General features: G+C 35.9%; 1 long non-coding RNA gene across 1 annotated transcript in view; it reads left to right on the plus strand.

Moving 5' to 3' along the window:
- LOC119243536 (uncharacterized) overlaps positions 1-27,403 on the plus strand; it is an 83,665-nt gene that overhangs the window by 33,375 nt on the left and 22,887 nt on the right. The window contains exons 3-5 of the long non-coding RNA XR_005124742.2: positions 10,350-10,414; positions 10,677-10,767; positions 24,068-24,180. This is a non-coding gene — a long non-coding RNA (uncharacterized LOC119243536). The remainder of the gene's footprint in view (positions 1-10,349; positions 10,415-10,676; positions 10,768-24,067; positions 24,181-27,403) is intronic.

The following is a 27,403-nucleotide window of genomic DNA, read 5'->3' on the forward strand; positions in this document are numbered from 1 at the left end:
TTGCATGTTTTTTATCATCCTTGAGACATCTGGCATGTTAACTCTCCCGGTCCCATCCTTCCAGGCCATTTTTTTCTTTCTACTCTTACTTTCACTTCCAGTTGTTACTGTACCAGCTTGTCATTTCTCTACTTAAAATCCACCATTCTATTTACTTTCTGGCTCCTAATTCATTTGATGACTGAAGATCACCACAGGAAAACTGGGTGCCTCTTCACTGGGCTCTTGGAGTCATAGAGCTTATTCATAGATAGAGACATAGAGCTTATTCATAGATCTTGTTATGTCCCTTCTTTGTTTCATATTTAGATCTTCTCTGCACCAATCTTCCAAGTAGATTTCCATGCCATGTGACAAGGATTGGAATCTAGTACACCTAGAGTTCATTTTCTATTAATGAACAAAACAGATTATTAGGGAGAACGTCCTTGGGATGTCTGGAAATCTGTGTCTTGTAGCTTCTACCTGCCAATACTATTTCTGCTCTCATGGGGGCATGCAGAATATGAGCCTTTAAACTCAGCCCATTATTGTGAAGTTTTATGTAAGAACTGGATTTCCTTTCCAACTCAAAATCCCTCTTTTCACTACCTAACTTCCAATTTTTCAAGTTCCTCCTTTCCAGACTAATTCTCCTTCTCTTTTGCTCTCATCTCCATTCCAGATAGTAAAGAATCTCAATCCAACTATTGTTTTCTCACTTGAATTCTTTATTACCTTCTTTCTGCTGTACCACTTTAAATAAATTTGCTTAAATCTGTCATGTAACACATAAAATAAAATAAAGTTTTCCCTTTGGTTTGCTACTTCCCAAATGACCACGCAATCTTTTACCTTTTCCTGACAAACTTTTTTTTTTTTTTTTTTTTGGTGGGACCCTCGCCGGCAGCCAGGAATGAACCAGCGCTGCAGAGGCTGCGGGCAACCTCGCAGCCCAGTGCTCAACCGCTGTGCCACCAGGGGAGGTCCACCTGACAAACTTTTTATATATTTGCATAAATGATCAATGTTTTGCATTAATTTTTATAGGACACAAGTTTTTCAGCACTCTTTTTTTATGGACTTGAATTAAGCCTAAGAGCTGACAATTTCTATAAGTAGGCAATGATTAAGTTTTGAAAGAATTATACGTTTAAAACAAAAACATTGAACTATGTTAATGGATGAAAATATATATCTAGTCTAATCTCTGCATTTAGGAATATCTTCTAGGAAGACTTTGTCTTTATGTCACATGTGAATAATACATAACCCTCCTTACCAAAGTCTACTGTACAAAATGAGAGTGAAGTTATGTACAACTAAGAGATGCTATAATCTATACTTTTTTTTGGTATGATGAGTAGAACATATAAATAATATGCTGTTAATAGGAAAATCCTAAATACTTTAAATCTGTTATGAGCATCACTTAATATACATGCAGCAGGCTGGAGTATCTTACACCTTCACAGTTTCTTCCTTCCCTTTTGACCCTTGATGAGATTGGTCTGGACGTGGGGTCTTAGGTGGGACACAGTAAAGAGTCAGAGACTATTAGAACAAAAGCATATTTTCTTGTCAATATTTCTTAAAGAAAAGCTTATCTTTTGTAGATATGTGACATTTGTAATCTCAAAACTGTAAACTCATTCAAAGGAATGTTATAAAAAGTTACAGGTCTTTCCTGAAAAAGCAGGAAATGAAGAAGAGAGCAGAAGAGTTAGAAAAGTTTTTGAAGAAATATGATAAGCCTCATTCTCTAAACACAAATGCCATAGAACACAAATTTTTGAAATAGATAGAATAAAATGAATTATTTGTAGTATAAAAATAGTTTCATAATGCACAATTTCTGAGTTCTCTTGAATAAAGTGGTACATTCTCCAGTCATTTAATTCTTACAACATTCAGGTTCTAAAAGGAGTTATATCTGCAAATATAGACACATATTATATATAATTATACAAATAAGATTCATTTATGTAAGTTCATTTTAGAATTTTTTGAAATATTCCAAACTTTACTGTTCTCATATTTTAATATCTTCTATAACTCATAGTGGATATTCTGGAGTTCCCTAAAATCTGAGTACCATATGACATCAAATCAAATACTGGGTCCAGTGCCTAAAATATTGTAGACATTGAATAAATCACCGGCAAATGAACCAACTCAGTCAGCACTACATATGTGTACATGCACATCACCTATTTCATAATATATAAAAGCTGGCCTATTATGATGTCCTATTTAGGCAGGTGTCATGTGGATAAATCTGAAAAGATAGAAACCATTGCAGACAGTATCAGTTAAAGAAATCATAACAAAAATATATGGCTTTACACTTGTCAGCTCTATGCTAATAGATAATAACTACATACTTAGTGATGAAGAGAAGACTAGAGAGGTTGAAATGGGAAAAATATCAGGCAGCATTGAATAGCAATTAGAATTGGTAGATTTAGCCAAGAAACAAACAAATAGAAAATTCTGGAGGTGCAGTAAAGTTTGTATAGATAAATAGTGAATAATTTTTTAGTATAAATGTATCCCATCAATATTTAGTTAGATGCTCAGTATTTTGTTTGGCAGGCCCACCTCCAATAGGCAAAAGTAAAGGAGTAAAGTGGAATCTGCAAAGACTGAATTCTCAACATGGATTCATTGCTATGAGTTCTTATCCAGAAATCTGGTTGAAATGATTTATGGAATGCATGTGAGAATTATGAAACTTCTTCATACATTTATTTTATCCCATTATTTATATTTATATTGTATATATTTTATAATATATGCATTCATAAAGTAAGATAAATCAGTTCATTGAGTAGGATAGTAGGATAAGTGTATAGTATATAAATAATTTATAAATAAACATTAGGGACCAAATAGCCAAACATTTATTCCTGGATAGGAAGAAGAATCAAAAAGTTAGACTACTCTGGTATTCAGTGTATAAGCAGAATTCAAACAAAGAAATCTTTTCTATTCCTATAAAACATTTAAACCAAGAAAATTGTTATTTGCTTGGCAAAAATTTCACTAAGCTATTTAGATTGGGGAATTTGTGAAACTGACCACACGTACCAAAATTGACCAGTTTGTTATGACAAAATAGCTGATAACCCACCAGGATAAATTACTGGGAAGTAACCACATTGAAAATAATCACTCATACCTTCATCTTAATTAAGAGGGAAAAAAGTTTGTTTGGACTTGATCCTTGCACTTCACATGGGTCAGTTGTACTTTCTTGTTTTATTCTGAAAATTGCCTGTCCATCTTCACATTTGATAAGATAAAAAAAAAAATGAAAAGAGAAAAGCCACAAACTGCTCCCAGTGTACATAGTGACAGTATCGTAAAGCCACAGAATCTAGAGACAGATGGTGGCTTATAGCAGACATCAATCTTCAATGAGAGTAAATTTAGGATAATGCCCCTCTTTGGTAATGGACATGTCTTTGTAAAGTTATTGCTGACAGCATCCTCTAACGTGCTGATTTGCTAAGACAAGGTTTTTATTGCATCTAATCTTGTCGTAAGGCATGAAAAAAATGGTTGGGTACATGTTTTTCATGTATAGTTTTTACAAGAATTGCCTGCATTAGAGAGTGGCTAAATTGTTTTCCATATTTTATGGCACATTTCTAATGTTCCACCGCACACAACATTGATCACTCAGTCCATTAGCGTATTATGATATCCTGAAAGGAGACACTTCCTTTGGGAAAAGCCATTATTTGAAATGAGATAAAGGCTCCGACTATATAGGACAAAGTGGGGTGGGATCTATTGAGCAACTGCTTAATTTTATCAAGGGAAATAGCCATAATAAATATGGAAATGTGTATATTTTTTCAAATTGTCTGACCTATCTAAATCTGCTTTGTCTTCTAAATGATTTAGACACTTACTAGCAATACAACTGTCCCCATAAGGATGGAAACAGCTTTCACAAAATAAAAATTTTCCATAGTTTTATACTTTAGGATCATGGTATTATCAGAGTTCTAATAGGAAAATAAAGGGACTCTAATGTGGGGACTTACTAACCCAGGTTCTAGAAGAGAGGAAGACATGGAGACTGTGGAGCATCACAGATATTGGCAACAGAAGTTGCCAGTATTTCCAGTGCCAGGGCCATTCTGCTGGAGCTAGCCCATTATGAGGTCTCTTGGAGATTGGAACCAGAAGAAAAGGTATAGTGTACACAGTGGGTGTAGAATCACTGTGGAGATACAATCTCTGAAAGAGGCAACACTGAGGGAAAGTGAGAACATACTGGACTCTCCCCTCTTTCTGACTTCCAGTTTCCAGCAATTCCTCCTGATGGTAAGGAAGCCTTACACTTCCCAGAAATGCAGAACAAAGCAGAAGGGCAGGGAATGAAGCTGGGAGCCAAGAGATAAACAGATTCCTTAAAGTTAAAATAGTTTCCTTCCTCCCTTTGTTTAATATGCATTGTAAACTCTGTCCTACACATAAAGACACGGTTTTCCCAAGCCAAGTAAACTTTGAAGTTTTTCCAGCAGGGTAGAGGTGGAGGTTGGGGCATAGAGTAGAAATGTTCTTCACAGCATATTATGAGAAATGCTCGTTTTAATTTACTTTTTAAATTGAATGTGCAAATTTTCCTAACTCCAAGAATTCCATATTTCTCTACTACTCACTGAAGAGTGAGGTCTGGAAATTTGCATTAAACTGTTATATCCAAAAGCCACTTCTAATCTATCTTTGTCTCTATGTATTTTGTCACCTTTTAAAAATAGATTACTATCATGTATTAGAGTGAATACTACAGATTTAATACGTATATCTGCTAGGCTTAGTACATTTAACCTATTTTTTTTTAAGATTTATTTATTTATGCATTCAAGAGCTGGGGTACAGGCCAGAGATGCGGGGGCAGGGGGTGGAGAGGATTCACCAGAGACAGTGGGGAACAGAACAGACAGATTACCAAAGTACTGCTGAGGGGAGCAGCAGGTGAGACAGGAGAGGTCTGCTGCACCATGTGGGTTGCTCCCTGGCCGGCCCGGGATTGAACTTGTGCTGCAGAGGCTGCGAATTGCTTCATAGTGCGGTACTTAACCCCTTGCGTCACCAGAGAGGCCCACATTTAACCTTTTAATCCAGAGAACTAAGAGTTTTATTTCTTGATAAGAATCTTGTTTTTCCCCAATTTGATCAATCAGATTATAATAAAGTGGTACTAGGCTTACTTGCCATGTTCATCTATAAACTATCCTTGGTTGATCTTAGACTTGAATGGCTCCAGGCAAGTAGCTTTGGTAACAGAAATCAAATTTCTTTTATACAATTGGTAAACAATGGCATTTTGCTACAGGTCTCAAGGTTCTTAGTGCTGTCCTCTTCTGAAACAAGAGCCTCACATCTAGTGCTTCCTCAAGCAGCTGACACCTTGTTTTGTTCTTGGGAAACTGTCCTCATATTTGGACCAGATTGACATCTCAGAGGTGATCTGGCTAGAAAATTTGGTTTATAGGCAAAACAGAAGCAAGGAGGGAGTAACTCCATGAGGTGGACAAAGTTGTAGAGACAGATGCAATAAGAAAAGGAAAGGAAAAACAATGAGGCAGAGAGAGGAGAGCTGTTAGGAATCTGTTTGACTCTTGCGTGTCAGGAGTGAGAGTGTTCTCATCTATGTTTTATAACTCCCCCAACCTGTCATTCACCTGTTAAGACCATTTTCTTTGCCTCCTTGCTTGAGGTTGTATTGTAGCATAAATCCAAGTCACCATGTTAACAAAGCCCCTCTCATGGGTACTACTTCTGGTGTGGAAGAGGCTAACACAGGCATTGTTATCTTAGATTATGGGTATCCATAGATGCTTACATACTTTTTCCACAATTTTATGCAAACTTTTTTTACTTTAGATACAAGATTTATGAAAGGTTAAAAATGTGCATTAGTCAAATCCTTTGGTGCTGAGCAGCCTGGCTGTAAAAATAATTGAATACACATTAATCATGTAGAAATGTATTGCTGAGGTCCTACTAACTTAGTTTCTATTACATTATATAGTGTGATGTTCTCTAAAACATCTGAATTTCTTTTATATTATTTATACAATCTTTTTGTGGGCAACAGAAGGGATATTAGTAATTACTTCAGGTTCCACAGCTTTCATACCTTTCTTTATATTTGCAATTATTTTTTAATGTTCATTATTGCTGCAAAACTCTATGAAGATAAGAAAGCAAGCCTTTTTGTTCATCAAAAATGTACCTAGTTTCTGGTGCATATTAGACATTCCATGATTCCTTGTTAATTAATTAATGAGTAAAAGAATGAATGCCATTATGACTTTTTTTTGCAGACCATGGTTTATCTTAGGATATTGTGACTCTTATTTTCAGGCCCTCATTTACTGTACATGTTTAGTATTCTAATTTAGAGAATCAAAGACAAGCTAGGCACAGAGAGGGGGGGCCGCTTCAATGTTTATTTCCTGTTGGTGAACATACTTTAGACCATGAAGTCTTTGTCTCTTGATCAACTGCCATAGCCTTTAGCCTCACCTAAAGATCCAAAGAGATTTTTCTAATGTAGTGAAATTTTTGCTATGTTTTCATAGTACTCTCCGCTACTGAGCTACTTGCACTCACACCAGTAAGCTGCTTTGTCCCCATTATATTTTGAATTTTGGTATTTGAGCTTGCTTAACTGACTGCTAACTTACATTGAAATCTCTCGTTTTAGTCCTTGTAGAAGTCTGGCATGTTCTGGAGTATATTAGTATATAATCCTTACATATTCCAGAGAACAGTAATTCTGAGAAATGTAAATAGTTTTTATTAAGAAATCATGATCAAATTGGTGTGGAAAAGCTGGTTTGAACAGGAGATTTTGTAAGATTTCCCCAAATTTTTTCTTGTAGCATAACTGTAGAAACTACCTAAAGTAATACTACTTTATTGCATCCTTGGTGCATATATATAGTCCACGATCTTATTTTTTTAATGTAAACATTTTAATAAACTGTAAGTAACCTTAATTAAAGCTGTAGAATTGTGAGTATACAAATAAATGGACAAGTGAACATCTTCATGTAACCACTACCCAGATTAAGAAAAATAAATTTATCAACGTTGGGGAGATTTTGGTGTATGTGTGAACTACTTGTTTGGATCGCATTCACTTTCAATTTCACTTTCCTACTGATTTGTAGGAGTTATTTCTGAGTTCTGGATATGAGTCATTTGTCAATTACTGTACCAAAAATGTATTTTCTCACCTTCATATTGATTTTTTTCCGTTGATGGTGCCTTCAACATGCACTCTTAATTAAATGATTAAGTAGTCCTACATCTTTTGACCTGATTAATGAGAATATATTGTTCTGCTAACTTTATGAGACTGTTCTTAATAGTTTTTTTTTAAAGATTTATTTATTTATACAAGAACTGGGGTACAGACCAGATGTGCAGGAGGTTGAGAGAATTCACCAGACACAGAGCGGGGAGCAGAACAGGCAGACAGATTGAAGACACTGCTGAAGGTAGCAGCAGGAGAGGCAGGAGAGGTCTGCCATGCCATGTGGGTTTTTCCCTGGCTGTCCGGGAATCGAACCTGTGCTGCAGAGGCTGCGGACAGCTTCACAGCGCGACACTTAACCTGCTGCACCACTGGGGAGGCCTGTTCTTAATAGTTTCTTTGCTGAGTTTTAGTGATAACTTGTAGCATACTGTCTCATTTATAAATTACAGGACTTTTCTCCATAGAACCCTTTCATAACCTTACCAGATTTTGTCATAATTTTTCTTAATAAAGAAATTATGGTTAGAGGCCTCCCTGAGGGTCAAGGGGTTCAGCACCGCACTATTAAGCAATTTGTAGCCTCTGCAACACAAGTTTGATCCCTGGCCAGCCAGGGAGCAACCCACATGATGAGACAGACCTCTCCTGTCTTACCCGCTGCTCCCCTCAGCAGTGTATTTCAGTCTGCCTGTTCTGTTCCCCACTCTGTCTCTGGTAAATCCTCTCACCCCCCCTCCATGTCTCTGACCTGTACCCCGACTCTTGAATGCATAAATAATAAATCTTAAAAAAAAAAGATATTATGGTTCAGTCAAAAAGGTGACCATTTCCTAGGTATTTCCTCTATCTTGAGAGTTATAAATATGATAAATGTAATTTACTCTGGAACCTTTTTTTTTTTTTTTTTGTGGTACCACATTTCCCCTTCATTCAAAATGATTCATTCATTCACTTTTTTCAAAAACACGCATAGAATGACTATTGAAGGTTAAGTGCTAGCATTGTACAAGACGCTGGTATACAATAGCAAGCAAAATTAGGCACTACCGCCATTGATAGGCATTACATCATCAATTACACGCCCTCATGTAAAGTTGTAATTGTAGCAAGTGCTATAAAGGAAAAGTGCTGTTGTCAGGAGTGATCATTTTTCCAGGCTGCTGTGTCTTATTCTTTCTATGGATCAGGCACAGGAATGTTAACAAAATACTGATTCATGATTCTCAGGAGCTTGCGTATGAGAAATTGTTTAAACTCAGTGGTTGTACCAGATGGCAGCTGGTAGGTAATTTTGGGAAAGTGGTAGTAGTAACCAGAGCAAAAATAAATAAATAAATAAAAATAAATCAGTCTCTGTTATCCTTGGAATATTTGAACATTTGTTGCAAGTTGCGAACCCTCATTCTGTCAAGTAAACATTGATTTTGAAAGAATTCCTGTTCTATGACTTTTTTTGTAATTTCTTCCAATTGATTGGATAAGAAGACTTTCACAAATATTTTAAGTGGTATCTTTTCTGTCCAAGAAATCCTGGCAGGAAACCTAGTTTCCTTGTTCTCCAGACATCTTCGCTATAGAAAATGTGGGGGTTTTGATCAGTTGTCTTTGTGTGAAAACATTTCCTCCAGTAGAGAATTTGAAGCTTTGTAAGATTAGTTTTGCATCTTCTTGAAAGTCAACAATTTTTCAATCTACTTAATCTAAGAGAAGCCATCTCATTATTTACTTCTAGAAATGTCCGTCGAGTAGCATATACTAACATCTTTCCAAATACATTCTTTTTCCTTTTTCTTTTGATTTTTTTTTTGATTTATTGATTTATTTATACAAGCACTAGGTACAGTCAGAAGCGCGGGAGGGTGAGAGAATCACCAGAGCGGGGAACAGAACAGGCAGACTGACAGAAGTACACTGCTGAGGGGAGCAGCGGGCATGGCAGGAGAGGTCCGTCATGCCATGTGGGACCCTCGCTGGCGGCTGGAGATTGAACTGGTGCTGCAGAGGCTGCGGGCAGCTTCGCAGCCCAGCGCTTAACTGCTGCGCCACCGGGGAGGCCCCTCTCTTGATATTCTTATCTGCATTTTGTGTGGCCAAATAAGTATAGTCCAGTGGATGTAGAGCAGATTTTATCCAGGATAGTTGTTTTCAGAGTCTCATTTTACCTGCCTTATGTCATGTATGTATGTTTTTGATTTGATAAGATCGATTATGGGGTTCTGTTTTTTATAGTATAGTGAAATTAGTTGTAACACCAGCAATGCATTTTAAGATAATTTTTGCACTTCATTATTAGAAGAAAGTTTATTATTGCTTTGTTGATAAGAGTAATAAAATAATGAAAATTTTTGAATTATGTATGGTATATATTTTTATAGTCATTTATTTTTCTATAAGGATATATTTATAGTAATGTCATGCTCTATGGTATGCTCTATATGTTATACTCTATATGGTATATCATACTTTATATATTTATAGTAATGTTATCATACTCTATATGGTACTCTTCCTTTTGCTTTTGTCATTTAACCTAGTTAATGAACATCTTTCTACGTCATAACGTGGCAATGAGTTAACAAAATTAATGACTATAGAATATTTACTCTAAAATTTAATGTATCACAATGTATTTAAACTTAATTTCCCAATCTAATAGGAAACTCAACTATATAACAATATTTAAAAGTAAAATGTGTGACTGGAAGACCTAGAGGTGTATATAATGGGAATTTAGATAAAAGAAGATAGCAAAAAATGATCACACAAATGGACCAGAAAAGAGAGAAAACATTTTTTTCATAAATAAATGTAATTAGAGAAACTAACCCATGTTTTTTTAATAGAAGCAACAATGAACCAAATATTTTAAATATATACTGAAATTAGACTAAAAATTAGATTTGTATAAAAAGTTTATCAGTTTGATGACATACATCAAAAAGTTGGAAAACGCATTTTGTATCAACTACATTTATTTTGTTGAATTATTACAGAGTTTACTAGTTGTCTCTGATATGACATGTTACATTTTAAAGTGGAATCTACCCATTCTCAATCACTTCTTTATTCACCTACTCTGCAGTTATTTGCTGAGAAATGGATTTACCTGCAGTCTTTTTCACTGTCTTGATACAGTAGTGAGACAAGGTACAGTGTTTACTTATACAAACTCAAACTAATGAAGAGTAAATTTAAATATATAGCCCACATTAAGTTTAGTTTTTACCCATCTAATTCACTTCATATCTGGCACAAATAAGACCAGGAATACATGGGAGGGTTCCAGGAAATGAATCTTGTCAGAATGGGGAGGGTGTTTTGTTTTGTTTTGTTTTGTTTTGTTCTTGTCCTGAAATTGTACCACACTGAGTGCAAAACATGGAGTGGTTTGCCTTCTGTTTTGTCTTAGTTCACAATAGAATCTACAGTCCTGCCTCCCTTTCCTTTTCTCCGACCAACTATCAGACTGCATCCAAGAACTCCAGAAGACACAAAAAAAGGTGGGAGACAAAGAATCTTCATAACAGAGAAAGTTTCCCTATTTCATGGAGATACACTGGATTTATGTATCTATATAGCCATGTGTTATGATGTTTAAATCTGGAGAAAAAAGAACCTGCATACACTGATGGTAGGAATAGAGACTAGGCCAGCTCCTGTGGAAAATAGCATGGAGGTTTTTCAAAATATTATATAAATAAATCTGCCGTGTGATCTAGCAACCTCACTCCTAGGTATCTATCCAAAAAATATGCAAATACTAATTTGAAGGGATATATGCACTCTTATATTCATTGTAGCAGTATTTATAATAGCTAAGCTATTGTATATATAATAGATTTTGTATATGTTGCATACACACATAAATCAAGTAGAATATGACCCATATATATAGAGTTCATAAGTTTTACATATATATTCATTTGTCACCATATATATATATTCATTTGTCACTATATATATATATATTCATTTGTCACCATTTGTGACAAATGAATTAACTGGATAGCATTATGCTAAGTGATATAAATCAAAAGGAGAATGACAAATACCAGGTGATCACTCATATGTAATATGAAGAAACAAAGGAAAGAAAGAGATAAACCCTACAAATCTTACTACAGAATTGAGGCTACCAGAGTGGGTATGCAGCAAAGGAGGGAGGTAGCACAATGGACTATGGTGGAGGATTATGGGTGCCCTGATGGTGTGGGGGGTATGGTATTTGAAGAGTTGTGAACTCACACCTCTAAATCATGTACAGTGTTAAAACCAATACTAATTGGTTTTAACCAATTATTGCAATAATATTGCAATGAAAAAGAAACTCAATTTAAAGCAAAGAAAAAAAAAACGAACATTTTGAACTTAAAAATATATATATGGAAATAAATACAGAATTATAAATTGGCACAAATACAATGAAGGAAATGTAAAATATTCCCCACTGACTAATAAGGAGTAAAGAATAAAACGTCTTAGAGTCTTGTAAATTCAAAAGCTTGGTATGGATAAGGATTAAGAATAACATTATTAGTGTTGGAAACAATATGGGTAAGAAATAACACACCCCCACACACACACACACAAGAACTTGGAGTGTTCAGGGTCACATGATGAGTTATTTAAGCTACCAGTCACTCTGTTTAACATGGCATTGAAAGGTAAGTATGACCTTCGAGGATAGGGTAACTTTAGATTTTTATTTAAATGTAATGGAGGTCACTAAAAGATTTTAACCATAATCCAGTTCATGTTTTAAAAATATATCTGTTCTGTAGAAAAGTAGCATATTTAAGGCAAGCATAAAATACAAAGATGATGTAGTTGGCTGTGGCAGTGTCTGTATTTGAGAGATGGTAGCCTAGATTATGTAAGGGATGTAGGAGATTGATATGGATTCATTTTTTTAAAGACATTTTTTATACATAGAAGAACTGGGGTACAGGCCAGAGTTGTGGTGGGTGAGAGGATTCACCAGAGACAGAGTGGGGAACAGAATATGTAGACTGAAATACACTGGTGAGGGGAGCAGCAGGCGTGTCAGGAGAGGTCTGCTGTGCCGTGTAGGTGGCTCCCTGGCCGGAGATTGAACTCATGCTGCAGTTGCTGCAGTGAGATTCATAGGTTGCATCTTAACCCCTTGCGCCACCAGGGAGGCCCCAATATGGATTCATTTTAATAATTGTTGAAAGTAGAACTAAACAGGGGGTGTAAATGTACTGAAAAAAAGAGACATGGAAGAGAAAAGAATTCAGTGTTTATACCAAAGTTTCTGGGTTGAACAGTTGGGATATGCTGCAAGAATTACTGATTTAGGAAGACTAGTAGAAAACAGATTTTACTGTTCCTGTTACTTTAGTGGGACTTGTGGATTTTGAGTTGCATTTCATACACGTTAAGTTTGAGGTTCCTCTACACTGATTATACTTTGTTGTCAAGGTATAGTATTTGTTACTCCTATGTACAAAGGAAAGGCAGGACTATTAGTAGGTCAATCAACATTAACATATGGGTTTTTAAAAAACACTTTTGTTATGAATTAAAATGTGCATGGAAGTAAAAGAAACTATTACAGAACCCCTGTGTTCACTTCACCCAACCTAAAACAGATCTTTTTTCAACCACATTCATCCATTTCCTACTCCCTTTCTCCACTACCCCTAACACTACTGTATTTTTGAGCAATGCATGAATTGTTTAAGAAAGCCAAATTGATCTCTACACTTGTAAATTTGTTTTTAAATATATATATACCTCTTTTATACATGGGAGAAACCCGGTATGATTAACTCATCCACTTGATTTTAGATGCCATTTTAAATAGCTAACACAGGAAAAAGTTAGGAGAAGAAAGGGAATTTATCATTAGACAAAGGTATCCAAATTTAATAACTCACTTTTCTTTTGCAAAAGAGAATAGGTCTCTTGGAAGAAGTCCTTACAGAGCAAAGTTTACATGTAAATGTCAAAAGCAACCTCCACTTAGCTCCACAGCCCACCCCAGAAAATAAGCCTCTTGCCCAAAGGACATTTTGGGATGGCAGATTTTTGATACCCTAGAGGATTATCTTGAGTAGTTTAAATAACATGATGCAAAATTTTGTGAATTTGTATTTGGGGAAAAGGAAGCAATTGTTATAATGGAATGAGAGGGGCAGAACCCCATTGGAGTGGAGCTGATTAGTAGCTGGAATATGGAAAATGGAGACAACATAAATAGAGATATGTCCTATTTCCGAAAGATGGAAATAATGTAGCCATTTATAAGCTGTTTTGCCTCAAGAAATATTTCTTAATTGATAAAACCTAGGTCTCGGGACGTTCTGAATTTAAGAAATCTAAGAAAGTAAGGCATTCCTGCTATGAAATATAACGGGACACAGATAGATTTCAACACTGAATTCCTTTTACATTACTTAATTCCTTAGTGTATTGAATGGTTCAGTATATGAAAAGAGCATACAGTCCATTCCACAAATCTGTTCCATAAACCAGTAGAATTTCCATCTTCGTTGATCAGTGGAGATCTACTGGAATCGTAAATTACTGATGTCTTATTGCTAGTCTCCTGACTCACACACCATTTCTCTACATTACCCCTGATTTCTTTTGTCTTCCTGTTGATTATTCCATCATTCAGACTGAAAAAAAGATTCTCTGGGTAAAGAAGAAAATCCTTACTTTCTATCATTTCCATGTGTTGTAATAGATTCACCTAAAGTAATTACCTAGACTACATGTTCTCAGCCTCACTGATTTGGCCAGATGGTGTGTTCCTCTCCTTTGCAGTCCTTAGTTTATTTTAGCAAACCCTTGAGACTGCTTTAACGTCCCATAAATGGAGTGGATGAAGGCCAGGTTCTTTCTAGGTTAATGATTTTGAGATCAGTTTTTTTGAAACCTAAGTACTGTTTGAGCAAAGGAAAAAAAAAAATCAACAGATGGGAGAGAGGGTCACTCTGAGTGATTCTGATGGCAATGAAAGAGCTTACATAAGGAAAAGAACAGACTGTGTATCTCAGGTTAGCCTTTCTCATAGTGTGGTAATAGGTAAAAAGTCAGTCAGACCTGCATGTTGTTTCAGAGGGTCTTTAGGAGTGAAGACAAATGATAAAATGATAATCATTATTTTCATGCTTTTCATGTAATATACTTCTTACTGTGAGTTCTTTTCTAGAATTGCAAGGCCTGTATTTGAAATGAATGGAATCATGTTATAAAGTTATAAAACTTTCATTTTATAACATACAGTATGTAGCAAGTAACTTCAATATTTTGAAAGATGGCCACCTTTTGAATCAAAAGAAGGCTCTATTTAAATGAACCCAGTATGATTACTTAAATTTGGCAAGTTAGATCTCTGGGTGGAACTATGATTAAAAAAACACTTTATCTAAATACAATACCTACAAGTACACTGGGTGTTTTTCTTACAAAGAAATTCCAGAAAGAGAATAAGATTCAGTTTTTAAAGGAAAGGAGACTATGAAGGATTAATAGTGTACTTTGAACTACATTTCTTTTCACACAGGTGCAGGGACAGTATGAGCCCATTCTAGCTTCAGGTTTGTTCCCTCTCTTTATCTTGATTACTATCACCAGAAGGTTTCATCTTTCAAGCAGCATGTACAACACAGATCAAATTAAAACACCTTAGGCAGAAGTAGAGTAGGGGGATGGTATAAGAGATAGACCTGGGTATGGCTAATGATCACTAATAGCTATAATTTTGTGAGGTGTGGGGCATTTTTTTTGAACCTTAAATTTATTTTTGAACTTAATATTCCAGCTCCTAAATTATCTACATTTTCTGACTCATGTATAGCTGGAATGAAAGAAGTTTCTAGTGCGCAGACCAATGAATATAGATTAAATGCTGTGAAGAATGGTCTTCAAAAATTATAACACATAAGTATAAAATTCTTATTGGCTAAAATCTGAAGTATGTTTAGACTGAAAACTAAACTGATCCTTAAAAATTTAGGGCCTCAAAATATGACTGGCAATTATTTCTACTTTAGTGTTCATAGATGCCAACTGTCATTTCTTCACTGATAAGTATTTAAGTACCTATACATTTTTCACAAAAAATAAAATGATTTGACTCAAAAGCTGCCATAAATTAAAATGCTTGTGTTGTGGAGATTGGACTTTATGTCTGAGTAGCTTTAACATTTTCTTAATGATTTTATCCATTTGGAAAATAGGCCTTCTTCCTGAGTTCCATTCATTTATTTAAATATTTAAAGCTAAAAGGCACTTAGTTTCCATTTGCCAAAATGGCTCATATTCTAAAACAATCAAAATTGCCTGTGCTGATGAATACAAATAATGGGTCTGGGAAGAATACTTCACACTTTATCTTATTGCAAAGTGTTTCTTTTATTAAAATTGAAGGAGGGGAAGTCCCTTTGTACTTTATCTCTCAAGTAGTGCCTGTTGCCAAGCTCCATTATCCACCATACAAAAATAAAGATCTTTCTAAATTCATGATAAGCTGAAAGCATATGAGGAAAACGAGTGGGCAGGAGCCAATATTTTGAGTATCTTCCTGTTTATAACTTCAAAATATACTATTTTAAAAACATTGACTTTCAGCCCATTTTAACTTTACTGAAGGAGACAGTCTCAAAGTCTCATTTAAGCATAAAAGTCAATTTTTTATGCATCATAAGGACAAAAACATTGCCAAGCTTCAAATTTGAGTAAATGTCTATCATTTGAAAAGAAAATAAAATCATAGTGAAAAGCTCTCCCTTTGCTTCTTGAACTAAATTTAGGAAAACTTTATCTCCCATTTGCAAACAGGCCCTCCATTTTTCTCATGGATCACTGTCTAATCACGTTCCCTCACATTCCAAGGATCACATCTGTTTATGTTAGCATGAACAGGCTAGGCAGAAAAAGAGTGGGGGTGGGATCAGAGGTGGGTAACAAAGTCTTGAAAACGTGTGAGAAATAGTCAGAAAACACATACATACTTATACACATATTTTAGCAGTTTCCTGGAAACAATGGAAAACCCCCCTCTTGTTGAAAAAGCTCCCTTCCTCCCTCTCCCGTTCCCATCCAAAGCCACTGTTTTAGCAGCAGTAATGTTCTGGGAATAACACAAAATGTGTTTCAGGGCAGCATGGCAGACAGAGCTGTGAACATATGTGTGGTGTAGTACACCACTAAAGTACGGGCTTTTAAAATTAGACCCTAACACTGCTTTTTTAACACTATTTTTGAAGTTAGAGAATTGTATGTTTTTCTGTCATATAGATTCATGCTACCACCACGCTTTCTTTTTAATTAATACACAAATAAAGAATATATAGTGGTTTGCCCAGAGATGGCACATTTATCCTCACTAATGAGGATATAGTGTGAGGAGGATGCTCACTTTTTGCCTAAGGCTATGCTGTTTTCAGTTCTTCATTCTGTAATTGTGGAACTAAATAGTTTACACTGGTTTTTGCAATTACTAAAAGGAAAAACACATTTTAGGAGGTTAAAATCCACTCAGATATGGTACAGTTGCAATTTTCTAAAAATTTCTGAATGCATGATTTCAGTCTTGGCAGCATCCACCCCAAGACCTACCCCAATTCCCAGAATAAAACTCCTGGTTGGGAAGAATTAAATAGTAAGAGTTCAAGCCATTCTGCTTAACCAATAAGGAAGACTGGACAAGATAACTGAAAAGGAATTGAGAGAAAGTGAGCAGTGGTATTTGTTTTTTTTTGTTTGTTTGTTTTGTTTTTGTTTTTAATATTTTATTTTATATAATTCTTACATCATTTTTCATTTTTGCACAATGTATGCATTTTCATTTTGGTTATATTCCCCATACAATTGCACCCCACCTCTTATTTTGACCCTAACAGAGCCAAAACTAGTTCATAAGGTCTTGAATAATAGGCTTAAAGGTGAGGCTTCTGTTAAAGCTTCTCAAGTACCATGCTAGATATAAAAATGAGCAGAAACAAAACCCTGCTGTCAGATGCTGCACCATGAAGTTAGTGAGATGGCACAGCTATAAACGAAAATATAAGGTGGACCAAGTTATACCTATGAGCATGTCAAACTGTTAATATTGGGGAAAGCTTGGTGGAGGAAGTAAGATATTCCACTGGTAAAAAGGTTAAGCCAAATATTTCTTTCAAAATTGGCTTCTTGTATTAAAAAGTTTTCATTAGTTATTGAAATTGTGTTGTTGTTGTTTTTATTTAACATTTCCCCCTGTCTCCTGCCTTGTGTGCCAGGGAAGAAAGTAGTTGCTCCGTGTGCTACAGTGTGACACAGGAGAAGGTGAAATTTAGGGACTTATCTTAAGGTCAGCAACAAACCCAAAGTTTAAAATCATAGTTTAGTGCAGAAATCCAGTGGTTGGCAAAAACAGAAGAAAATAGCCCACATCTCACTTTCTAATATTCTTCGTTGCATATAACTTAGTGTGGGGGTTTCCTAGAGTCCTTTTATTCTGTGCACACACATAAATTTATAGTTGGGACCAAAATAAACAGTCATTGATAAAGAAATATAAAATTACTGCCTTTCTGCATAGAAAGCTATGTGATATGTTACTTATACATTCTAATAATGAAGGCATTAATAGGAATAATTTTATGAGTTTGTATTAATTTATTTTTGTTTTGTTTTTCAAATGATTATAACATGCATAGAGAGTAGTCCATTGTTATAAACAGACTGGGTATAAACTCATTTGTATAATTGCTAAGTAATATCTGTCAATACTATCTACTGACAAGTACTTTATTAGAAGAAAAGAAATTTGTGGTCCAGTCCTGTTTCTGCTCATTACAAACACTGTGCCCTAAAGAAAGTACTCAATTTTTCATTTGAAAACATAATATCTGTTCTTCCTTTTTTTGTAGGACATTAATATTTAATTACATAGACTCTTGTGACTATATGGCTTTGAAATGTTAAAGTAATAACCCACTGAAATAAGCCTCTTACAATCTAATCTCTTCGGAAAGTAAAACAACTGATGTTTAAGAATTTCAAGGTAGCAATGTTTCACATCCCTTTGTTTCTTGCTGCAGTTGGTTAGTTGCTATAACTACGTAATTGAAACTGTGTAAATTGAGGCTCTCTTAGGCAAACTTGATCCTTTGAAAGTTTCTTTGAAACAGAATTGTTTTAAGTGGATATATGGACTAAATATAGGGAAATGTTCATGATTTGTTTCTGGAAATCCTCAGGAAACAATGGACTATTCAAATGTTTGCTTATTGTCTTGTATCACAAACCATAAATTTAATCACTTTCATCTCTGTGTGATACCTACCTATTATTTGATCAGCAGTGTTAGTTTATGTTGGACCTTCATTTCCAGAAGTTCCTTTTTAGAGGTTAGGGAATGGACTTTGGCTATTTTGAATTCACACATTCACTGAAATAAAAGAGCTCAAGATAATGCAATAATTTTTGGTAAAATTTGCTTCAGTTAATCTGCCCTTAAAAAGCAATTTAGTCTCTCCTTTAAAGCACCTATAAAAATTTTGTTTTGATGCAGTGTTTTTATACTTTCTTACACGTTGTATTATTCAGGGGTTGTATGTCATAATCCTGGTGAAAAGAGTAAAGCAGGTTTGAATTAAAATACATAGCCCTAATTCAGTATCATGTAGGTTGAGATTACTCTGAGATCTTCTTTCACTTCTTAAAAAAATTCCCCAGTTAAGAAATTACTTTCAATGTTTGATTATGTAGTTTTTCAGGAAAAAAAGGGTGCTGGGAAGGGTAGAGAAATTATTATCTCCCAAAACCAAAGGTAGAAAAAATGATTAAATTTCAGTGAAACCAAACCAAGAAAAGGAGAACCAACAGCAACCAAGGATCCCCTCATTTTGGGCTTGCATGGGCTGGTGTGTTTATTTCTCTCTTCACTTTTTTCCCCTCTAAATAAATTGTTTTATTGATATATAAAAGTCTAAAGTGTACTTAAAAGTCTTAAGTGTACTATGAATTTTCACAAAAAGAACTCACCGGTGAAATAATTATCCAGAGTGATAACTAGAGTAGTATCGTAACTGAATGACCCTTTTTGCCTCTCCCACTCATTAGCTCTCTCTTCCCCAAAGGTAGACTTCTGTCATAAGTTCTATCTGTTGTTGAACTTCATAAAATCAAAACTATACAATGTAGTTTCTTACATCTGTTCTTTGTCACACTTTATTATTTTGTGGTAGTTACTGGTAGTGTTGTATATAGTTTCATTTGTTTACATTGCAGTGTATTATTCCTCTCTGCAAATATGCCAGAATTTATCCATTCTTCTGTCATCAAAAATTTAACCTATGTTTTTGGCTAGTAAGAATGTTGCTGTGCACTTTCTTTAACTTACCTCCAATGCGTATTTGTGCACTATGTTGGATGTGTACCTGGAAGTGTAGGGATCTCTAGTTATAGATTTTTTTCTATATTAAGCTTTAGTAAATACTGCTAGTGAATTTCTTATCTGGGTATACCAAAAATGAGTAGATTTCCCCATTTGTTGTGTCTACATTTTCACAATGCAATGAAGTAAATGTGAATCAAAACTACCCTAAGTTGCTACTTATGATATAAAGTGTTACTGTTATAGTTTTACCCTTCCAGGATGAAATTAAGAGTATATCAATTGATTTGATAGCAGATATTAGCCATTTTAATGACTGATTTGCATAGTCATTCAGATGTTCTGACTGGCGGTTGAGGTGTTTACGAAGGTCTTTTGATTTTGGTAGGTTCTAACCTCCCGAGGTTTTGTTTTTTTTTTTTTCCTTCTAGTACAGTTGAGGCCACTAATAGCTTTAGTTAGGTTTTCAGCCATAGCAACTGTTTTCTGTTTGGTTCCCCAGACTCTCAATTTCATTCATTTATGACTGACAAGTGTTTCTAGGAGAAAGCAGCTCAGACTGTCAGATTTACTTCTCTAAGCTTCCCTTCTCTTCAAAATGTTGGCCCCTCAACCCTGAGCTGCCTGGCTAATAACATTCAATGTCAGAATTTTTCTCCCCAGGTTGATGAGTCCCCTGAAGGCTGTATTCAACTTCTATAAACCTTAGTCAACTCTTTCTGCTTGGCTTATTAGTGTATCAGGCAACACTGCTTATGAATCAGCAAATGGATTGAACCAAAAAGTGGCATGGAATATTATGTTTACCACAATCATTTTCTCTTCTCCCAGAGATGTTGGCCCATCAACTACTGACTGTTTTGATAGCTCAATAATATTTCAGACACCTTTATATTATATATTGTCCATGGGTTTTTGCAGTTGTTTTTATTGTAAATATGGGTATGCTACATGCCATTCTACCATCACCAGAAGAAGCGAAATTCTTCTCATTCATTATTATGTCTTCCACTGTGTGTCAGCATTCTATGATGTTTCTCAATTTAGGTTGAAAATGGGCACTGTGGAGACTCATGATCTAATACTAATCTTCAAATCTAATACTCACAGACATTGAAGGGAGTTTTGTGAGTGATTTCCAAATTTTGGAGATTCATAATTTTCAAATCCATTACTCAACAGACACTGAAGGAAGTTTTATGAATGAGTGCCAAATTTTCAAGAAGAAATCTAGCATTATAACTGACAGATTAAGGTGTGTGTGTGTGTGTGTGTGTGTGTGTGTGTGTGTGTGTGTGTTTGTGTCTGTGTCTGTGTAGGGGGGAGTTGTTATTTGACCTTTTTTTTTTTTATAAATCTTTTTTTTTTTTAAGATTTATTTATTTATTTATTTATACAAGCACTGGGTACAGTCAGAAGCTCGGGAGGGTGAGAGAATTCACCAGAGCCAGAGCGGGGAGCAGAGCAGGTAGAAGGCCCGAAGTACACTGCTGAGGGGAGCAGCGGGCAGCAGGAGAGGTCTGCGCGCCATGTGGGACCCTCCTCCAGTGGCTGGGGAGCAGCCGGGGATCGAACGGGCGCTGCAGAAGCCGCGGCAGCTTCGCAACCCAGCGCTCAACCGCTGTGCTACCTGGGAGGCCCTGACCCATTATTTTTTTTAAAGATTTATTTATTTATTTATACAAGCACTGGGTACAGTCAGAAGCGTGGGAGGGTGAGAGAATTCACCAGAGCCAGAGCGGGGAGCAGAACAGGCAGACTGACGAAATACACTGCTGAGGGGAGCAGTGGGCGCAGCAGGAGAGGTCTGTTGCTCCATGTGGGATCCTTGCCGGTGGCCGGGGATCGAACTGGTGCTGCAGAGGCTGTGGGCAGCTTCGCAGCCCATTGCTCAACCACTGCACCACCGGGGAGGCCCTGACCCATTATTTAAGTCACAGGAAATCTACAATATTGGCATATGTCTCTCAGTCAGCAATGTAGCCACCCCTCTCTGTGGCAGGTTGTACTATTCCAGTATCTCTATAAGCACAGTTTTCTAAAGTTTCTTCTTATCGTCTCTGAACCACTGCTCCTACTGAGTTTGTGGTGTACATTTTTCCTTCATTTTGGCAATGTTTTCACATTGTTCTGCTGCAATCTTCTTGTAGGTATCTGGAGGAAGTGAACCTGGCATCTTCACTCTGCTGTCATTTTACTGAGTCAGATTATAATTTTGAAAAAGTTAACTCTAAAGAGAAGTATAGGTAATTTATAACCCTTCTATAAAACATTTGTTTATTAATTGAAAAAAAGATTTATTAAATAACTCTTATGTACAGCCTTACTGATGATGGTAGAGCAGTGAAAAAGGTAAATAAGGTTGTGTCCTTGGGAAGTTAACTTTGTAGGAATGGAAAACATAAAGCAATACAATTAAATATGTAAAGATACAATTTTAATATTTCTCATAATAATGCAAATTGTAAATAAAATAGCAATGTAAAAAAGTGAAAATAGGGGCCAGTATAAGATGTGGGGCAAAAAAATGCTTTGAGAAGGTGACATTTAATCAGAGATGCAATGATTAGGTGTCATCCTTGCAAAGATCTAAAAAAGAGATGACCACTTAAAAACAAAAGCAAATGCCATAGTCCTTGTGATAACCAACCTGTAATGACCCCTTCCTCTTAATACTTATACCTTTGCATAATATAATATCTTGAATAATGCTGACTTGTGTAATTAATAAAACATGCAGAAATGGTGTGTCATTTATAAAGCTAGATCATAAAAGTCATGGAGGCTTACATCTTACTGTCCAGAATCACTCATTTATGAGAAAGCCAGTTATTTTGTAAGGAATCTCAAGCAAACGTGGATAGGGTAATCTGATGAGGGACTAGTATCTCCTCCCAAATACCAGGCAGGAACAGAGCCTGCCAACAGCCTTGGGATTCTTCCATATCTTGGAAATGAATCCCTTACCACAGGTAAGCTTCTAGTGATTGCAGTCTAGACCAGTATTTGACAGCGACTTTAAGAGAGACCTCAAGTTAGAACTTATTATCTAAGTCACTCCCACGTTGTGAACCACAGAAAATAATAAAAGTGTTTGCTGTTTTAAACCACCAAGTTTTCGGATACTTTGTTACAATGTAGTAGGTAACTAAGATAGGGTTTGGTAATAGAAGTATGGAGCTGCTGTAACAAATATGTAAATATGTACAAGTAACTTCGAGACCAGGCAATGAGAAGATGGAAGGATTTTAAGTAGAGGAGATGAAAATGCAACAGAGGACTGTAGGCTGAAGCCTAAGGGTTTTTGTGTAAAGCTGATAGTATGGGTTTGAAGTAGAATGAAAGAAAAGGGATCCTTTTCTATTTATAATAAGCTTAGCAACCCTGTTACCTGAAGTTATGTGAAAAGTAGAAAATGTGGTTAATGAAATGATTCTGTTAAGGACATTTCTGAACTTGACCCTGATTATAGTAAATGAAAGAGGTAAGAGATAACCTGAAAAAAAAAAAAAAAACTTATAGAAAAGGAAAGATGAGTGTGAGTGTGGAACCAAGGGTAGAACCAGAGTTATTCTTGGGCAGAAGTAAGACTGCATCCTAATAAAGGAAATTCTAATATTTGTCTAGCTGGATTTTAGTTACTCCTGGATGTCTCCAATTTACCCTGTTTTTTGAGTAGAAGTAGCTTTAGAGATTTTTTTTTTTTTAATATTTTGTGATTTCCGGGGCCTCCTTGGTGGCATAGGCGGTTGAGCACAGTGCTGTGAAGCTGTCCACAGCCTCTGTAGTGCCAGTTCGATCCCCACTGCCTGTGGAGCAACCCACATGGTGGGGCAGACCTCTCCTGCCTTACCCGATGCTCTCCTCAGCAGTGTATTTCAGTCATTCTTCCTGTTCTGTTCCCTGCTTTGTCTCTGGTGAATCCTCTCACCCTCCTGCACATCTGGCTTGTACCCCAGTTCTTGTATAAATAAAAAAAAAAATTGGTGATTTTCCTAAATCTGTCTCACCATTGTATGCTGGAGACAGATAACACCACTCTTTTTCATAGACCTTATGATCAAAGGAAACTGCTCTAAGGAAGAGTTGTAATTAAGAAATTACACTTGAGGGGCTTCATCTACCCTGGGACTTTAATTTAGATGCTAAAATTCTGGAATTTAAGCTGATAGTGTAGTGGAATGAAACTTCTGAAGGACTTTGAGAGGGAGTGAATATATTTTGCGTGTACGGAAGCTGTGAACAGAGGACAGACTGTGAAAGGCAGCCTCCTTTCTCACCTGGTTATTCCTACCTATTGGTAATACCTTCATACTCTGAGTAGGATTGACTTGTAATCAATAGGGTATTTGGAAATTGATTGAATAGGATTACTGAGACTAGATTATGAGAGCCATTGTAGTGTTTGTCTTGATCTCTTTCATCACTTTCTCTTGGGGTGCCAGCTGCCATCACATGAAGCTACTCAAGAAACTCTATGGAGAAGGCCATTGGCAAGGAACTTAGGCCTTCCACCAAAAAGCAGAGAGGAGCTGAGCGGCCTGCTGCCAGTAGTTATGTGAGTATAACATCCAGACCCAATCAAGCCTTCTCTTTACCTCAACCTCCGTGAGCATCTTAATCATGACACAGGAGGGATCTTAAGAGAACCAAATGCCCAAAAATAGATGACTGGATCAAGAAGATGTGGTACATATATACCATGGAATATTACTCAGCATTCAAAAAAGATAAACACATGCAATTTGCAGCAACATGGATGGCACTGGAAGGGATCATGCTCAGCGAAATAAGCCAAAAAGAAAAAGAAAAATACCGGATGGTCTCACTCATAGCAGGAATCTAGAAAACTTAAATAAGGGACCAGGAAAATGAATAACTATAAGAAAGTGAAAATCAAAATCAACAAAAAACTATGAACCAGAGTCACTTTTAGGGGGCGGGGGCGGGAGGGGAGGGATTGGGGTCAGAATGGGGGGGCTGCAATTGTATGGGGAATATAAAAATAAAATTTATTATTTAAAAAAAAAAGAGAACCAACAAGATGAACTTTTATACCACTGTAGTTTGGGGTAATTCATTATACAGTGATAAATGAGCAACACAGTTCTGGTTTTAGGAGTAACAGGACCAGAGCTATTGAGACACTGAGTAAAATAGAGATTGACAGAAGATAGAGTTGGAGAGATGTTTGGAGGCAGATAAATAAAGGAAAATACAAACTATGATAAGGAATTAAGTTTTATTATGAATTCAGTTGGATATCATTGAAGAGTTGCAAGTATAGTACAGGAGAAAGAGAAATAAACCAAATTTAATTGTTCATTAATTTATCTAGAAAGTATTTGTTAAATGCATTCTTTATGGCAGATATTGAGATTGGTAATTGTGATAGAATAGTGAAGAAGATGCATAATATACCTTCTTACTAGGATTTATATTTCATTGTTCCTGTCAATAACAGGTAGACAGATTTTAAAATAAAGCAACAGAAATATAGACTGTGAAGGAAATTAAGAATGGTAGTAGAAGTTGTAGCATGATGGGAGAGTGGTGAGTGAAAGAAGATGCTTTTAGGTTGGAAAAGATCTGAAGATGATAAAGTTTAAGTCTAGACTTGCAGGAGGAAAAGGAACTAGCTAAGGGAAAGTAGGTGATAACTATCATCAGACATGATGGAAAGGTCTTTAAGGGGGAAAGAGCTTGACATAATCATACAGCAGATAATAAATTAGTATATTCAGGGCAGCCTTAGCAAGGAGTGGGTTGCATGAGATGAGGTTGGCAGAGTAGTCAGGAATCAAAAGGCCTCAGGGGCCATAGAGTGTTTGGACAACTTCCAGAAGTTTTTGAACAGCTGAATATTAAGATCTGATTTATGTTTTAAGATAATCACTTTTGCTATATGAAGAAAGTTAAAAATATTTAAATAAAATAGGTTATAATTGTACACATCCAGGATGAAATTAAAAGAGTATATCAGTTGATTTAATAGCAGATATTAGCCATTTTAATGACTGATTTGCATAGTCATTCAAATGTACTAACTGGTGGCTGGGGTATTTACTAGGTTCTTTTGACTTTGGTAGGTTCTAAGCTCCAGAGTTAGTTATTTATTTATTTTTCTTCTAGCACAGTTGAGGCCACTAATAGCTTTAGTTAGGTTTTCAGCCTCATAGTAACTGTTTTCTGCTTGGTTCCCCAGACTCTCAATTACATACATTTATGAATGACAAGTATTTCTAGGAGAAAACAGTTCAGACTGTCAGATTTACTTCTCTGAGTAAAATATGTTATTTATATGAAATATATAAAGTATGCCAACATATTTTGAAGGGGACAAAATACCTTTTGAAGGAGAAAAGGGAGACTAGTTACCAGGTTTTGTAGCAAATTGCTGAAGAAAGTGTGTCATGTGTCAGGATGGTGGCAGTCTATATAAGGAGAGGTGGGTGGATCAGATGGAAAAGGATATATTTTGGAAATTGCTATTGGAGGGGGAGGATGGTTTAGTGTGTTGCAATAGACGCTCTTTATAGTTTAATGGCATTTCTTTTTCTGCCCAAAGAAGTATATGGCAAATATTTTCCAAGTGCTTAAAAATTAAATCATTTGTAAATTAATTTTGTTTCTAATTGCTAAAGACATTCATAGCACCCCTTGAAATCATTAATAAAATAAGAAATTACTGAGTTAGTAAGTAATGATACTCTTTCCCCTTGTTTAAGTGACAAATAATAAATCCTACAGATAAAAAATGCCATTAAGGGTATGATGGGGTAAATATAGTGAAAGTGATGTTCTTTGAAAACAAAATTACCTATTTTCAATTGAGCTAATATTTGGATACCCACATCAGGTATTATCACCCTAGTGATCTGGCCAGCAAATCACTCATTGTCTATTACCGTATTTCCATGTGCCTCCTTCTCTCTTTGTTATTCCCTTCCACCATCCCTCCCCTCTCTCTGGGTGTTTCAGTTCTATAGTCAGTTTTCAAGGGTTGGTTTTTTTTTTTTAAATATTAAATTTTATTTTTATATTCCCCCATACAATTGCAAACGCCCCATTTTGACCCCAATCCTTCCCCTCCCGCCCCCCCACCCCCCAAAAAGTGTCTCTGGTTCATAGTTTTTTGTTGATTTTGATTTTCACTTTCTTATATTCATTTTCCTGGTCCCTTATTTAAGTTTTCTAGATTCCTGCTATGAGTGAGACCATCCGGTATTTTTCTTTTTCTTTTTGGCTTATTTCGCTGAGCATGATCCCTTCCAGTGCCATCCATGTTGCTGCAAATTGCATGTGTTTATCTTTTTTGAATGCTGAGTAATATTCCATGGTATATATGTACCACATCTTCTTGATCCAGTCATCTATTTTTGGGCATTTGGGTTGTTTCCAAAGCTTAGCTATTGTAAACAGTGCTGCTATAAACATAGGAGTGCAGGTGCTCTTTGGAATTGATGTTTCTGTGTCCTTTGGGTAAATACCTAGGAGTGGAATTGCTGGATCATATGGAAGCTCTATGTTTAGTAGGTCCAGAAATCTCCACACAGCTCTCCATAGTGGTTGGACAGTTTGCACTCCCACCAACAGTGCACAAGAGTTCCTTTTTCTCCACATCCTCGCCAACATTTGTTGTTGCTAGTTTTTTTAATATGTGCCATTCTCACTGGTGTGAGATGGTATCTCATGGTAGTTTTGATTTGCATTTCCCTGATTACAAGTGATGTTGAACATTTTTTCATATGTCTGTTGGCCATTTGCATTTCCTCTTCAGA

Source organism: Talpa occidentalis, unplaced genomic scaffold (assembly GCF_014898055.3).
Source record: "Talpa occidentalis isolate TD23 unplaced genomic scaffold, MPIMG_talOcc4v2.1 talOcc4.13, whole genome shotgun sequence".
NCBI lineage: Eukaryota > Metazoa > Chordata > Mammalia > Eulipotyphla > Talpidae > Talpa > Talpa occidentalis.